Source organism: Arachis hypogaea, chromosome 10 (assembly GCF_003086295.3).
Source record: "Arachis hypogaea cultivar Tifrunner chromosome 10, arahy.Tifrunner.gnm2.J5K5, whole genome shotgun sequence".
Taxonomy (NCBI): Eukaryota; Viridiplantae; Streptophyta; class Magnoliopsida; order Fabales; family Fabaceae; genus Arachis; species Arachis hypogaea.
The window spans coordinates 44,425,172-44,438,479 of NC_092045.1; positions in this window are offsets into that span (position 1 = coordinate 44,425,172).

The following is a 13,308-nucleotide window of genomic DNA, read 5'->3' on the forward strand; positions in this document are numbered from 1 at the left end:
TGACCTCACCCTGGCCATTTGCAAAGTGGGGACTCGATCTTCTCAGACCCTTTCCCCAGGGATTGGGACAAGTCAAGTTCCTCATAGTAGGGGTAGACTATTTCACAGAGTGGATCGACACAGAACCCCTAGCCAACGCCACTGCTCAAAGAAGTCAGATATTCCTATATAGGAACATCATCACAAGGTTCGGGGTCCCATACTCCATAACCACAGATAATGGCACCCAATTCACAGATGCAGGCTTCAGAAAACTAGTGACCGACTTGAATATAAAACACCAGTTCACCTCCGTCGAACATCCCCAAGCCAATGGACAAGCCGAAGTGGCCAACAAAGTCATATTGGCCGGGCTGAAAGAGAGACTGCAAGAAGCAAAGGGAGCTTGGGCCGAGGAACTTCCACAAGTCCTATGGGCGTATCGAACATCCCCCCATTCTACTACAAACGAATCACCATTTCGATTAGCATACAGAGCAGAGGCAATGATTCCAATAGAAGTCGAGGAAGGGTCTCCCTGAGTAGTCTACTACAATGAACAAACCAACTCTCAACTTCAAAGAAAAGAGCTCGACCTACTTCCGAAAATCCAAGAAAGAGCTCGGATCAGAGAAGAGGCACTAAAGCGGCGAATGTATGCCAGGTATAATCAAAAGGTAGTGCCAAGAGGTTTTGCTGCGAATGATCTCATCTTAATCCGAAATGATATTGGAACAACTCGACCCGGAGAAGGAAAGCTGGCAGCCAACTGGAAAGGACCCTACCGAGTCACAAAAGTACTTGGGAAAGGCTACTACAGACTGTCCGAACTCAAGGGACGAGAACTCCCCAGATCATGGCACGCCTGTAACCTAAGAAGGTACTATAGCTAGGACAAGTAAAGGATCTCATCACAAGATGCACTCTTTTTCCTGAAAAGGTTTTTTAATGAGGCGTCAAGATTGAGATTTAATCCGACTTAAGGGTATGAAAAACTCCCTCATGTATATATTTGCACTTTCTTTGAATAAAATACATTTTAGATACAAATTCCCAAGACGCATTAATCTGAAGCATTCACCGTCCGATTATAAAGCAACGGATCGACAGAAAGTGAAGAACAGATTCACTGTACGATCTTGATAGGAATGATCGACCGACAAAGGTGAAAATGCGATTCACCTAAAGGACGATCAAACCGGGACAAAAACCACCATCTACAAATCGGCAAAGATGAACACATAAATAATGCAAGAAGTTATCGAAAGTGATCCCAAAAAGAACCTGACGAGGTCTTATGGATTGCTATATAATAACTTAAAAGCACTGGCCAACACTAAAAAGTCGGACCAAGTCAACCCAAGTTATCAGCAAATCCCTGAAAGAGATCGACCTAACGAAGTCGGTTTCCTACAAGACAAGTTATAAAAGTAATCCCTGAAAGAGACCTAACAAAGGTCCAAGAAAGAGGATTACAAAAATAACTTAGAAGAGATCGACCTAACGAAGTCGGTCTCCTACAAGACAAGTTATAAAAGTAATCCCTGAAAGAGACCTAACAAAGGTCCAAGAAAGAGGATTACAAAAATAACTTAGAATAGATCGACCTAACGAAGTCGGTCTCCTACAAGACAAGTTATAAAAGTAATCCCTGAAAGAGACCTAACAAAGGTCCAAGAAAGAGGATTACAAAAATAACTTAGAAGAGATCGACCTAACGAAGTCGGTCTCCTACAAGACAAGTTATAAAAGTGATCCCTGAAAGAGACCCAACCCTGAAAGAGACCTAACAAAGGTCCAAGAAAGAGGATTACAAAAATAACTTAGAAGAGATCGACCTAACGAAGTCGGTCTCCTACAAGACAAGTTATAAAAGTAATCCCTGAAAGAGACCTAACAAATGTCCAAGCAAGAGGATTACAAAAATAACTTAGAAGAGATCAACCTAACGAAGTTGGTCTCCTACAAGACAACTTATAAAAGTAATCCCTGAAAGAGACCTAACAAAGGTCCAAGAAAGAGGATTACAAAAATAACTTAGAATAGATCGACCTAACGAAGTCGGTCTCCTACAAGACAAGTTATAAAAGTAATCCCTGAAAGAGACCAAACAAAGGTCCAAGAAAGAGGATTACAAAAATAATTAGAAGAGATCGACTTGGCGAAGTTGGCCCCCTACAAGACAAGTTATAAAAGTAATCCCTAAAAGAGACCTAACAAAGGTCCAAGAAAGAGGATTACAAAAATAACTCAGAAGGGAACCAACATGAAGAAATCGGTTATGGGGCGCTAAAAATACAAGCAAAAGTGAGAAAACCAACAAACAAGTCAGACCCATATAAGTCACGACCTCAAAGGATCCAAGTTACAAACAATAAAGTACAAAAGCAATCCAAAGAGGTCAAGCAACAAGATTCCAATACTCTCAGAAACCAGAAGAGATACCATATTAAAGCGCAATAAAAGCATAGTATAATAAAGCTTCAAGAGGCCACTAAAATCTACCTCAGAAAGCTACTTTTGATTTTCAAAGTAAAAGTTGCCAGGAAGGCAACTAAAAAGCGTCAGCAGTTAAACAAAACAATAAAACATTCAAAAGCTCACAAACCGGGCTATTTACACAAATACTTAAAAAGAAGATCAGCAAAGATTGGGAGCCTTCCCGACAGCATCAGTATGGGGAGAAGGAGGACGAGTCTGAATAGGCACAGCATCTACAGTTCCATCATCCCGGTTCAGAATCTGACAATCCGGATCAGACGTAACTAGAGGAACCGAGGAGGTCGACACCTTGATAGAAGGCACTGGGGGAGGTTCAACATCATCATCGGGATCATCTGGGACAATCTTGCCATCCTTTACTACATTATCAAGACTAACGAGAGTCAAGTCGGCATCAAGAGCTACAATCCGTAACTGCTCCATCAGGTTCTCAGAGGCGGCAGTTACGCTGTCCACAAGGTGATCCTGAAGCTCGGCATAATTAACCCGAGCAGTTTCCAAATCATCCCGGAGATGCATTAACTCCCTATAAGCTGAGACAAAGCTATCCTTGTGCTTCAGTTCCATGTCCTCAGCCAACTTAAAAAAAGCAGCCAAAGCAATAGAGCTGGCCTTTTCACCCTCCAGTTCCTTCTCTACTTTCGCCAGCTTCACCTCCAACCCTCCATAAAGGATTTTGTGGCATGAATCGGGATCCCCTGAACAGTTCCGAAAATAGCTGCTCCCATATGTGCCATTTTCACACTACTCTTGGTGATAAAATCCAGATGCTGAAGAAGAGACACATCGTCCATGGAGAGCCCACCATAAGGGGCAATCTGCTGGTCAACAAACTCGATAGCATCAAAATCTGGGGCATCCAGGTTAAAGGGCTCGGATGTTTTTTGCTTTTTTAAAGGAGGAACACCAGAAGCAACGACAGAAGTCTGTGGAGGATCGACCTGACAAAACCGAGGAGTATGAATTGCTTTCCTCGGCTTGGGAGAACTCGGCACAGGAGGCTTCACTGGGACCTGAGAAGATCCCTCGCCGGCCACTTTGGCCGAGATGTTCAGAGCAGCAGTTGTCTTTTTTGCCTTTTTAAAGGCCTTCATGGAGTCGTTGTTCTTTGACATCTCTGCAAATACAGAATCAGCTACAGCAAAGGGTTACAGTCATAATAAGAGGAAGAAAAAAATTAAAAGAAACAAGTGTAGAAACAAGTCAGACAAGTACCCAAAATAGTCTGAACCAAGGACGGGTCATTCAAAATCCTTTTTGTATCAAGATGGGGTGGTGCTCCCCATAGATCCTCAAGAACAACAACAAAGGCACGCTCAACATCATCAAGCATCTCCCAGGTATAGCGAGACACTCTCACATCCCTCTGCCACTCTAGAGGGAAAGAAGGCTCATCATTTTCATCAAGAAAAAAGGGGCGGGCCCCATCGACAACACGAACTCTAAAGAAGTAATTCTTAAAATCCTTAAAAGATTCATCATACATAGCAAAAACTTTATGGCCCTGGGCGGACCTGAAAGAAACCCAGGAAGCTTTCTTTTTTGAAGAACCGCCAGGCTTGGCGGAAACAAACAAATAAAGGAAAAGAGTCTGAAAGGGTGTTACATCTAATTCTCGGTAGAGAAGCTGAAAAATTTTAATAAAACCCCAGGAATTTGGGTGAAGCTGAGATGGGGCAATATTACACGACCACAACAGGTCGGTCTCGAAAACAGTAAAAGGAAAAGTAATGTTCAACTGACTGAAGAAGTATTCATAGGCATAGAAGAAGAGATGCTCCCTCTCGATGGAAGTTGGAAACCAAACTCTCTCATCATAATCAAGAGCAACAAGCTCATAATCCTCCTCACGAGCACTATTACTACAAATCCTATGGCGCTTCCACAGCTCTGTGCAAAATTCAGCATCCACAACAGAAACACACAACAAAACAAGGGAGTCCAGCCAATCGGACATCCCCTCGGGAACTCTGGAAGACATCTCTACAATGTTATTTCGAGAATACATGAGGCCAACTAATCCTACAAGTAAGAAAAGAAGATGGGGTTACTAAAAACATCTCGGACAAAGGAGAAAACAACTCAATACAATACATACGAACACACAGAAAAAGAAAACCCCAAGACTCAAACCAAAGTCCTGGGGTATCCTTTGGAGGCAATAATAAAGCAAGGTTTCTAGGGAAAACCTACTTCTCACATCCCAGCACCTCTAAAAACAAGAAAAGAAGGCTTCAAACAGCAAGCATTTTTCCATCAAAGTAAAACACAAAACGTCATCAAAAAACATTGCCTTACAGTCTAAACCAGCAAAAACCATCCACATCAAACACGCCAAGCAGAGGCCATTAAAGATGTAACCTTTTTCAGAATCAGACAAAAGTAACCTTCAAATAAAATGAGGAACAGATGCGGACAACGGTATCAGAACTGAAACAACAAAGAACATGCAAAACCCTAAAAGCATCAAGCAAAAGCAAAAAGGATCATGCAAAAGATGGAGAAATTCCCAGAATGCACATTTCAACAAATCTAGGGCACAATGGAAACAGAAAGATCCAAACTTTCTCTAAAACGAGGACCAAAATCAAAACTTCATCACAAAAACAAAAAACAAAGAGAAACCACGAAATGAGACTAACCTGGAGATGAAAGAAGCTTCGAGAAAGAAATATGGAGGCGCAGAAATGAAAGCTACCCGGAAAATCGCCAAACGAAAGCCGTAACACAAGAAAGCAGAAGCGCAAGAAAAAAACAGAGAGTGAAGAGAGTGGAGAAAAGAAGTTACGAAAAGGGCGAAGGAGAGAAACCGTTTCTGGGTTTTCAAAATCAAAATAAAGAGCCTAAGGAAAACGGGGCAATTAATGTTAAAATTAATGAAGGCATTAAACCCTCGCACGTTCCCAAAGCGCCGATACAAAAGCGCGCGCTTTTACAGGAAAAAACGTTCTACATTCAAAAGCTCCTACAAAGGAATCGACAAAATGCTTGAGTTCGGCTTCACTAGAGAAGGACTGAAGTCAAGGACTCGACCTCAAAAAAGAAGACCGAGCTCAAGCAGCGGCACTGTTCATACCCTGGGTCGAGCTGTCCGAGCCGGGATGTTCAGTAGCAAAGCGACTGACCTCTTTAGGTCAAGCGGACCGACTTCTTCGTAAAGAACTCGGCCAAATCGACAGGAAAGCCCAAAGAAGGGCCCAACTCAAGGAATACGACCCCGATCTAAAGGTAGCCCAAGCCTATAACTCAAAGATAAGATAAGATAAGATAAGATAACTAACTTATCTTATCCAAAGAAGGTCACATCTCACCATTATAAATACACTGGAGCACCCAGGTATAACTCATACTCTGATTCTACTCAATACCTTCTTAATACCCTTGCTAACTTAAGCACCAAAGTCCCTTGCAGGTACCCCCCACCCTTCGGTGATAAAGGATCAGCAGCACTCTCAGTTCCACAAGTCAGACACACCAGTTCCGGCCATTGTACACCTGCCAGACACGTCGGCTCCGACCAACACAGAAGATCTCGACCGAGATCGACCTACAGCTTCAGGTAACCCTTGGAACACTTAGTTTACTTGTAATTGGATCAGAGAGAAGCTGTGTTCGCCTTCATTTGGTTTGGAGTCATTTTTCTTATAGTTTTTCTTCTCTAATTCCTTTATTCTTCTTTTTCATTTTTCCATTTGATTATTTTGAATTCATGTTTGGATCTTATTACCTTTGGATTTTATTAATGTATTGAGCTATTTCCATATCTATTATTGTTGCTTGTTTTGTTATGATTGATTATTTTTAGTGGTAATTTGGATTGAATTATTTTGTCATAATTATCATGTCTTTTATTTTTGCCCATCAAGTGTTTCGAGAAATGTCATCCAATATAATGGAGTAGATTTCCTTGCTTGGTTAGGGGTTGATAATTAGAGCCACTTCAATTGTGATACCCAAGTATTAATCTGAAATTGAAAATTGCCAATTAGCTTGAGACTCACCAACTCTAGTTCTTTCCTACAAAGTAACTAGCACTTGTGAGCTAAGGCTAATTGTTTCACTTGACTTTCCTCCACTTGCTAGAGGATAACTAAGTGAGAGCATTGAGCTTTTATCGTCACACTTGGGAAAGACAATAAGAATAGAATTTCCAATTCTCACTCCTAACCAAGGCTTTTTATATTTATTATTTTGCAACTCTTGCGAATTATTCATTGCTTTAATTTCTAGTTATTTATTTCTCTTGATCTCAACCTTAAAAATTTCCAGGAAAATCACAACCAATAATTTGCATTTTGTGTCAACTCCTAGGGAAACGACCCAAGATTTTACTCCCGGCTATTTATTTCATTTGTGACACATTTTAAATTCGATAGCGAAAATCTTGTTGGTTAAGACTGTACTTGCATCGGTGATTTGGAAAAATACTTTTGATAATTCTTGACCGGCATTTATCCGCTTATCAATTTTTGGCACCGTTGCCAAGAAGTTGCATATGTGGGCTAATTTACAGGTTGGTGTAAATATATTTATATTTGAATAATTGCATTTTTTTTCTTTTATGTGTGTGTTTCTTTTTGGTTTTTAGTAGTATTTATTAGTATTTTTCTTAATATATTTTTTTGCCATGAGCTCTATCTTTCTTTTATTGAATGACACGTTCATTACCAGATCCAAGCTTAGCCCCATTTAATCCTAAAATTGAAAGAATTGTTTCACTTATTATGCGAGCTCGGCGTCTGTTAGCCTCCGAGGGTGGTGAACGGGTTTCACCCAATTCACTAATCTTACATGAGGTTGAATCCGTAGCATCATTTGAGGAAGAAACTAGTTCCTCTCCTACTAAATCTATTGACACCTGGTGCACGGAATTGTGATCACACTTTTCACAACTTCGGTACAACTAACCAGCAAATGCACTGGATCATCCAAGTAATAAAACCTTACGCGAGTAAGGGTCGATCCCATGGAGATTGCCGGCTTGAAGCAAGCTATGGTCATCCTGTAAATCTTAGTCAGGCAGATTCAATTGGTTATGAGTTTTGATAATTGAAAGATAAATAAAATGTAAATTAAAATAAAGATACTTATGTAATTCATTGGTGGGAATTTCAAATAAACGTTTGGAAATGCTTTGTTGCTTCTGAACCTCTGCTTTCCGATTGTCTTCATCCAATCATGCGTGCTCGCTTCAATGGCAAGATGTATGTTGGTCAATCACCGTTGTCAATGGTTACCCTCCATCCTCTAAATGAAAATGGTCCAGCTACAGTTTTTGTACGGCTAATCAACTGTCAGATTTCTCGTCTCGGATGAAAAATACCAGGCACAGCTACCGCACGGCTAATCATCTGTCGGTTCTCACTTGTGTCGGAATAGGATCTCCTATCCTTTTGCACACTGTCACTATGCCCAACATTCGTGAGTTTAAATCTTGTCACAGTCATCCCATCCCAGATCCTACTCGGAATACCACAAACAAGGTTTAGACTTTTCGGATCTCGGGAATACTGCCAATTGGTTCTAGCCTCTACCACGAAGGTTCTAATCTCATGGATTCAAATGCTCTTTTGTCAGGAGAGGCAAGTCAAACCCATGTATCAGAGACCCAAGAGACTATACTCCGGCTGTCGTCTAACGACTACGTTGAACATCATGTAGACTGCTTGTGGTTGTCAAGCACGCGGATCTTGGCTAAGCGAGTAACAAAGATAGTGGGTGATTGTCACGGGTCACCCCTTCATTCTGATTTAACTGAATTAAGTACGAGAGTATACCTTGGAGAAGAAGTAAGCGTGAATTGAAAGAGAAACAATAGTGCTTACATTAATTCATGAAGAACAGTAGAGCTCCGCACCTTAATCTATGAGGTGTAGAAACTCCACCGTTGGAAAATACATAAGAGAGAAAGGTCTAGGCATGGCCGAATGTCCAGCCTCCCCAAAAATGAAAATCACATAAAAGTGATCCAAAAGTCCCTAATACAATATTAAAAGGTGCTATTTATACTAAACTAGTTACTAAGGATTACAGAAAATAAGTAACTAAGTGCATATAGTGCAGAAATCCACTTCCGAGGCCCACATGATGTGTGCTTGGGCTGAGCATTGAGCTTTACACGTGCATAGGCCTTTTCTAGAGTTAAATGCCAGCTTGGATGCCAGTTTGAGCGTTTAACTCCAGTTCTGGTGCCAGTTCCGACATTTTACGCCAAAAATGGGTCTCTAGTGGGCGTTTGAACGTCAGTTTGGGCCATCAAATCTCGAGCAACGGATGGACAATTATACATTGCTTGAAAGTCCAAGATGTCTACTTTTCAACGCAATTGAGGTCGCACCAATTGGGCTTTTATAGCTCCAGAAAATCTACTTCGAGTGCAAGAGGGTCAGAATCCAACAGCATCTGCAGTCCTTTCTCAGACCCTGAATCAAACTTTTGCTCAGGTCCCTCAAATTCAGCTAGAGAATACCTGAAATTACAGAAAAACACACAAACTCATAGTAAAGTCCAGAAATGTGATTTTTGCATAAAAAATCATAAAAATGTAATAAAAAGTAACTAAAACATACTAAAAACTATGTAAAAACAATGCCAAAAAGTGATTGTTTTGTCGGCTAATTAACTGGAATTTCACTAACTCTAGTCTTTCCTTAGGATTTGGCTAGGACTTGGGAAATCTAATCAATTGGTTCACTTGACTTTCCCATGCTTACGCAAAGGTTAACTAAGTGGGATTAACTTCCATTCTTATAGGAGTAACTAGGATAGGACTTCTGAAATTTCATATCTTGCCAAGAGTTTATTTTATAATTATTTATTTACTTTAATTGTCATTTGAATTACTTGTCATACTTCTTCCTTATTTCCAAAACCCCCAATTTTACCTTTTTCATAGCTAATAATAAGAACATACCTCCCTGCAGTTCCTTGAGAAGACGACCCAAGGTTTAAATACTTTGGTTATCAATTTAATTAGGGGTTTGTTACTTGTGACAACGCAAACGTTTGTAAGAAAGGTTGATTGCTTGGTTTAGTAACTATACTCACAACGAGAGTTTACTATAACTTCTAAACCATCAATCTTCAGTTTTTCAGAGACCCAAGAGACTATACTCCGGCTGTCGTCCAATGACTACGTTGAACATCATGTAGACCGCTTGTGGTTGTCAAGCACGTGGATCTTGGCTAAGCGAGTAACAAAGATAGTGGGTGATTGTCACGGGTCACCCCTTCATTCTGACTTAACTGAATTAAGTACGAGAGTATATCTTGGATAAGAAGTAAGTGTGAATTAAAAGAGAAACAATAGTACTTGCATCAATTCATGAAGAACAGCAGAGCTCCACACCTTAATCTTTGAGGTGTAGAAACTCCACCGTTGGAAAATACATAAGAGAAAAAGGTCTAGGCATGGCCGAATGTCCAGCCTCCCCCAAAATGAAAATTGCATAAAAGTGATCCAAACGTCCCTAATACAGTAGTAAAAAGTGCTATTTATACTAAACTTGTTACTAGGGATTACAGAAAATAAGTAACTAAGTGCAGATAGTGCAGTAATCCACTTCCGGGACTCACTTGGTGTGTGCTTGGCTGAGCATTGAGCTTTACACATGTATAGGCCTTTTCTAGAGTTTAATGCGAGCTTGGATGCCAGTTTGGGCGTTTAACTCCAGTTCTGGTGCCAGTTTCGGCGTTTTACGCTAGAAAAGTGTCTCTAGTGGGCATTTGAACGTCAGTTTGGGCCATCAAATTTCGAACAAAGTATGAACTATTATACATTGCTGAAAAGCCCAAGATGTCGAATTTCCAACGCAATTAAGAGCCTGCCAATTGGGATTTTGCAGCTCCAAAAAATCCACTTCAGGTGCAGGAGGGTCATAATCCAACAGCATCTGCAGTCCTTTCTCAGCCCCTGAATCAGACTTTTGCTCAGGTCCTTCAATTTCAGCCAGAAAATACCTGAAGTAACAGAAAAATAAACAAACTCATAGTAAAGTTCAGAAATGTGATTTTTGCATAAAAACTCATAAAAATGTAATAAAAAGTAACTAAAACATACTAAAAACTATGTAAAAATAATGCCAAAAAGCGTATAAATTATGCGCTCATCAGTTAGCATTTATGCCATTATTTGTTTATGATGCTTTGAAGCTTCTACCATTGAAAAGGTTGGCAACCCATTTTGTTACTAGCGTGCCACGCCCAGAGGCTGGCGTGCCACGCCCATCATTTTGCCGTGGTTCCAATAGCTGGTGTGCCATGCCCAGATTCAAGTGGCATGCCCAGGTGAGACTCTTGAGCTGGCGTGCCACGCCTTTGATGCCAGGGCATTTTGGCCAGTTTCACTGACCTTTTCTTTACTGTTTTTAGGTAATTTCATGCATTTTCTTAGGAAATAAGTTAGTTTTTGGCAAATATTCACTCAGACCTTGATTCAAGCATACATTGTGCAGTTTACATTATTTCATGTGGATTTTGCATGATTTTAATGACAAAATTGTATATTGCATTACCCATAATATGGACTAGAAGTTTGATGCACTCTATTGCTTGATTTCAGGACCAAAGGAAGCAAGGAATGGGAGGTAACTTGCAAAGTTAAGGAGAAAAGTGATTGCCAAAAACACTCTCAAAATCCATCAATGCCCACGTTAAACAGTCACGTTAACCAAGTTAACGTGAACTCTAACGTGGAGAAAAGAAGTTGAGCCAACGCTAGTGACACTTAACATTGTCACTAACGTTGGCAATTGCTCACAAATGGCCACGTTAGAAGCCACGTTAACCTAGTTAACATGACCTCTAACGTTAAAGGGGGAAGAGAAGCCAACGTTAGTGACACTCAACATTGTCACTAACGTTGGCCTAAGGTGCAAAGAGCCACGTTAACTCCCACGTTAACTTGGTTAACGTGGGAGCTAACGTAAGAGATGGAGAGTTGTCGACAACGTTAGTGACACTCAACATTGTCACTAACGTTGGAGCAACCACACAACCCGCAAGAGCCACGTTAACCTCCATGTTAACTTGGTTAACGTGGAAGCTAACGATGAGGAATGAAGAATGAGCCAACGTTAGTGACACTCAACATTGTCACTAACGTTGGGATGGCTAAGAATGGCCACGTTAGAAGCCACGTTAACCCATTTAATATGGACTCTAACGTGAGACCTAGGGGCACACTTGAACGTTAGTGACAATGTTAAGTGTCACTAATGTTCTCGAAGGTTGGCAAAAGCCACGTTAGAAGCCACGTTAACATAGTTAACGTGAGCTTTAACGTGAAGCAAGAAGGGGCACACTTGAACGTTAGTGACAATGTTGAGTGTCACTAACGTTCTCGAGGGCTAGCAAGGCAAAGTTAAAAGCCACGTTAACCCAGTTAACGTGGGCTTTAACGTGAGGCAAAGGGGTGCATGGCAACGTTAGTGACAATGTTAAGTGTCACTAACGTTCTCAAACTTGTATTTTCACTAAATGTTAAACACCCATAACGTCTTGAGCTAACGTCTCTGCCAACTTCACACTTTCTCTCTGCAAGTAAGCCAAGCCCAATTGAAGAAAGGAACTGCTTCAAGCTCAAAGATCCAGAGGCCCAAGACTTGAAGAACTAACTAGAAGCTGAGAATAGTAGTATATATAGGAGTAGTTTTGGAAATAGAGAGAGCTTTTGGGGGAGGAGCTAGGAAAGAGAACTACCCTTTGTATCTACTTTCTTTGCACTTCTAGCTTTATGATGTATTCTCCATCTTTGATTTTGATTTCTAGAGCTATGAACAACTAAACCCCTTTCATTGGGTTAGGGAGCTCTGTTGTAATTTGATGGATCAATACTAATTTTCTTATTCTTCTTCTATCTTTCCTTTTGATTTTACTTGAAAGCTTTCGATCTTCATCCAATTGGATAGTTATCTTAGAAAAGAAGCTATTCAAACATGGATCTCTTTGGATCCTTGAAAGAGGAATGAAGAGATTAGCTAGAAATGCTTTCTCATGCTGGACCAAATTGAGTGTGGATGGGTATGTGGCTATAACCCTCTAAGCATTTGATTTGGGAAGTGCAAGTGGTATAATCAGTGACCACACTTCATCTCTTCTCATGAGCAATTGACTAAGGAATTGGCTATTGATCAAGATTTGAGAGACTGAATTGCAAGAAATTGTGATTCAATCACTTAAGATTGCCAAGGAGATCAATGAGTGCATTGATTGAGGAAGAAATGAAAATGAAATTGATCCGGAGAATGCAACATCTCCTAAGCCCAATGAACTCCCCATTTCTGATCTTACCCATTCTCTTTATTTTCTGCAATTTACTTTTATGAGCAATTCCCCCATTCCCATTTACAATTCTGCTATTTACTTTCAGTCATTTACTTTCTCGCCATTTTAATTTCTGCAATTATCAACTCTATTCATGGATTCACTCAACTAGATCATTCCTCTAATAAAAGTTGCTTGATCAATCAATCCCTGTGGGATTCGACCTCACTCTATTGTGAGTTTTTACTTGACGATAAATTCGGTACACTTGCCGAATGGGAATTTATTGAGAGACAAGTTTTACCCCGATCAAGTTTATGGCGCCGTTGCCGGGGATTGATTGTGCATCGACAATGATTACATTAGAGGATCACTAGATTGAGCATTTGTATTTTGTTTGATTTAATTTTCTGTTCGGTTAATTTGCTTTCCGTCTTAGTTTAATTCTTCCCCTCCCCTGTTTCTTAGTTTTTCTTTGCTATTTACAATTCAGTTCACTAACCCCACTAACTGTTTGATATATTGCATCACTGACACTAACAAGCAATTCTAACAAGATACTTT